A 4,661-nucleotide genomic window follows, 5' to 3' on the forward strand; every position below is an offset into this window, starting at 1 on the left:
AGTGGATGTGAGGAAAAATTTCTTTACTGAAAGAGTGGTTAAACATTGGAACAGGCTGCCCAGGGAAGTGGTTGAGTCCTCGTCCCTGGAAGTATTTAAAAGACGTGTAGATGAGGCGCTTAGGGACATGGTTTAGTGGGCATGGTGGTGTTGGGCTGACGGTTAGACTCAATGATCTTAGAGGTCTTTTCCAACCTTAATGATTCTATGATTCTATCTTTGCCCAGTATTGCACAGTGCTGTACCAGCTTGTCTGCAAATAGCTCAGGGATTTCTAATACAGCACTGCACTGTGGCAGACAAACCTGCCCTTAGCTTGTCCCATGTTCCAGTTCCCTACATATGCCATATGGACAATTTTTTTTTAACTGGCAGGAATTTTGTGAGTCTAATTAATGAATATGAAATGACAAGAATGAGTAAAAGATTACATTGAGATATTAAAAGCAGTTTTCCTTTACAGAACTTTATCAACTATCTTGTGACTAGAAATATTTTACTTTTTTTTTTTTTACATAGCAAAAATATGTGGCAGCTAATATTTAATTATTTTCCTTTTTTGTGCACCTGTGAACTTGGAATAGCCCTCTCTGAACATTCAGGATCTTACCCATCAAAGCCTAGCTCTGGGGATGCAATTAGTAGAGTAATTAGTTTTTCATAATTTTGTGTACTTTGAAGCTGGGAACTGTGATTCTGACTTGCTCCTAGGCTCTGCTATATGTGCTGTATTTCTATTAAGTAACTTCTGTATTTCCCCAATCCCAGCTTTTCTTTTAATTAGCAAATGTATATCTCTGTCAGTGATGGCTGCAAAGCAAGTTGAAAAAATGCAAAGTGAGATTGATACAGAGTTGATTTTACAAGGGTTCTGGAACAAGAGAATTATAAATGCATCATTCATCGCAGCTACCTCACATGTCCTGTTTTGGTCCTTTGAAGTATGAATTTTGTTAACCGTTTCACTCTGTATTGCAGAGGCAAGAAGAAAACTGCAGACCTGTAGCTTACTGTGACCTAGTCTATGCTAGAATGTTTTGCTGGTAGAGCTACCCTAGGCACATGAACAACAAAGAAATATCTCACCTGTTAACTAGCGCTGCCAGGTTCATCATACATCTGAGTTTCTAGAGATGGTCTTTTTCACCCCCCAGACAGAATGTGGGCAGAATTTTAGGACCTTGGCTATTTGTTTGAAATTTCCAGATTTGTTGGAGGTAGGTGGTGCTAGATCTGAGACTACCCTGAGTCCCATGGTATAGATACAAGCAAAGGGAGCAGGATGAGATCATAGTTATTTAATCAATTTCATTTTTAAAGCTACAAGCAGAACAATGACCAAAAAAAAGCCATAGGTTCAATCACTGCAATTAAATGATCACTTATACAATTACAATGCACAGAGATAAAATCAATCCAAACCTTTCCCACTAATTCTCTGCCTCTGAGCCTCACTGTAGTTCTTTACACACATGAAAGAAAAAGAAGGTTCGTAAGAGGCCATGCATGCAGTCTAACGTGAAATCTGAAACAAGTGCTTTGTCAGGACAGTATAAAAGTTTAAGAGGTGCTTATTTTGGCCAAACTGCACTTTGGCCAGCAGAGCTTTTTCCAGTGTCCCAGGAAACCACTGTGCGATGCCACCTTTACCTGTGAGGTGGCTATAACCATGTCTTCATTATGAGATTTTGCTAGCGTAACAGTCAGCCTGAGGTGATACCACTGCACACTTTTCATTGACAGCTCTGCTGGCAGAAGTAGACCTGTTAATCTTCACACCTGAAGTGTGACTCCTCGGCATGTTACTTCCCATGGAAGAGGGGACCATTTCCCCTTTCACATGTAGCATTTCAGCCTCTCTCCCACTCTTTTACCTGCTGTGCCAGCGGCAGGTAACAGGCATGTCCTTCTACCTGCTGACTGTGGCAAGTTTGCTCAGGAGTTGTGGGACAAGGAGAGGCACAGTGCTAAAGCCAGAAGATGAGTTCCTCCATTTGGTCCTGCCCTTACATGTACTCTCTGGTCTGTTTTCTGTAGCCCCTTCCTAGGTGAGATTCAGCAAGTGTGACCTGTCTTGTCTCGCGTGACTTGACATACCAGAAATGTTGTCCCCTGTTTTGCGACAGCTGTCTGAGAAAGAGAGTGATGGGTGTGCAAAGGGCTGGAACAAGGGCCAGGTGGGATGCCCAGAGAAGCCTTGCTGGAAGACGGTCAGCAGTCTAGCACTGAAGGAGGTGCTGCTAAGCAAGCTTTCATAGCTAGGAGCTAGCATGGGGGCAAGGAGGCTAGCACTGGGCTGGCTCTTGATCTGGAATAACTTCCCCCACTTCATGTCTTCCAGAGAACATCCTCTTCTTAATGAAGGAGTCTTGCTCCATACAAAAAAGGCTCTGAGATGATGATACCATTGCACCTTCACTTTGACCAATTACTGTTATTTTTGGTTCTTTTGCAATATCAGGAGATATCTGATCTACCCAAGCACCAATCTCTATTGAAAAAAAGTAATGTATCTACCATGACGTCATAGTAGAAAAAGTTCAATTCATTTAGGTCCCTTAGTTGTTCTTTGCCCACATGCCTAAATCTCTTAAGTGCTTAAGAAGGCATACTGCCAGGAGCTGAGTTTTTCATTAGATCAGAAAATTGCTCTTATAGCTTTGTTACTATGTTATTAACATACAGGCATGGTCCTAAAAAAAAAAAATCTTGGAAAAACAACCGTGCCCCATAAATATACATGTTGACAAATTGGCTAAGTTTCAAAACAAATGGGTCACAATGTTTTATTTTGTCCAAACATAATTTCAAGTTATGTATTCAGATATAAAGCAAAACTGCAAAGCCATGTTTCAATCCTATTAGAGCAACCATGGACCCAACTTGGTACACCTTGGATACTTGTACTTTCTTTTGAAGCCATTCACGCACCAAAAATACAGCCTATCAAGGGAAAAAAAAACCCAACATGAGAAAGCACACACATAACAAGCACCATGGTGTTTGTATTCATTGTTGCACATCAATATTTCACCCATTAATTTTAGAAGTCTCTTGTCATTTTGTCATATTGTAACTATTTTGCTTTTCTCTGTAGGACCACACTTTCCCAACTCTCCAATATCTGGTAAATAATCTGTTCCTAAGTGGTCACAACTTTGCGAAAGGAACAAAGGCTAACAACAGACATTTTGTCTGGAATTGCTGATCGTTTCTTTTACTATTTATATCTGGCACTGCAATGGAAGAAGGAAAGATATTTTTGAGAGTATTATTTTTTCTATGATGATGACTCTTCAAAAATATATTTACTAGACTTCAGTAAAATACCATGAGTTTTCAGAAACTAAAACATGACAGACAAGCTTCTTTTATTTTCTTCTCTATTTTCACCTGCTGGAGCCAGTTAAATTTTCTCCACCAGAGAGTGCAACTGTGACCAGAGGTGATGGTGCTGGGATGGAGAGATTGCTGTACTCTAAGCAGTATTGTGAGCTGCCTTCCTCAAGGACGGCAGTCTAGAGATGGTGGGTGATTCCAGCTACATGAAGTTTCATGCCTACAGGTTAATTTAGGCTCAGAGTTAACATTGTGCCCGAATGGTTAAGGCTTCCCATGTCCAAGATAGAGCTGAAGAATCTCCTGACAAGGAACCACTGGAGAGATTCCTGCCTCTCCTTCTGAATCTTGGGCTCCAGCCCAGGAGATGCTGAATTCCCAGGGACGTGTGCTTCTCCCATGCAGTACAAACACTCATACACTCCTCAGACACATGCTTGAGGACACTAAGACCAACAGGCTTTGGGAATGTCAGGTATCAGAAAGAAGAAAGGACCTGGTAAGTAGTAAAAGAGATCTCAAGTTTTAGACTGAGAGCAAAGGCATTTCAAGCAATGTTGTAGGAAATTAATAGCAAGAGTATGAAATAAAAGCTTGTGAAAAATGTCAGAACCCACACCTTCCTCTAGAAGAACAGTGAAAATGCTCCGACTCAGCTAGACAGCTAAGAAAATCCAAGGGCATGTACCAGTTTTGTGTTGCATGTCATCCCAAGGCACACCCCCATGGGTACTGCGCTAAGGCTAAAACACTTAAGAGTCTGGAGCGCGTGGGTACAGGCTCACTCACAATACGGTTATGCAAATGAAGGAGAATGCAATGCGTTATGGCACAGGCGAAGGGTAAAAAGCTTTTCACTCCTCAGTCATGAGTTCACATTATGTTCAAGTGTGTTGACTATATGTCATCATAATAGGTGTTAAGCTACAACTACTAATCCTCGTGCATTTTCTTAGACAACTGTCTGCAGAAACCGTTGGGATAGACCGGCCTGCTCCTTGGCAGTCTCAATAGGGAGCGAAGGATTGAAGCATCCAGAGATGCACACCATCTCTCCACTCCCAGCTGTCAGTTAGGCAGAAACCATGCTGCTTAGCGAAGGAAATACTGGAAAAGACAGAATTTAGACAAAAGTGTATTATAACATGCCTTTGACCTAACAGGGAATTTTCTCCAAACTCAGCAATTGCTGTGCAACAGAGCCATATTTAAACACAGTCACATGCATTTTTATATACATACATACGTATTTATAGAGAGAGAAGGGTTCACCTTCTAGTGTGGTGCTTTAGAGTGTAGCTCTTCAGGTGGGTGTGACATTG

Source organism: Pygoscelis adeliae, unplaced genomic scaffold (assembly GCF_000699105.1).
Source record: "Pygoscelis adeliae isolate BGI_AS28 unplaced genomic scaffold, ASM69910v1 Scaffold154, whole genome shotgun sequence".
NCBI lineage: Eukaryota > Metazoa > Chordata > Aves > Sphenisciformes > Spheniscidae > Pygoscelis > Pygoscelis adeliae.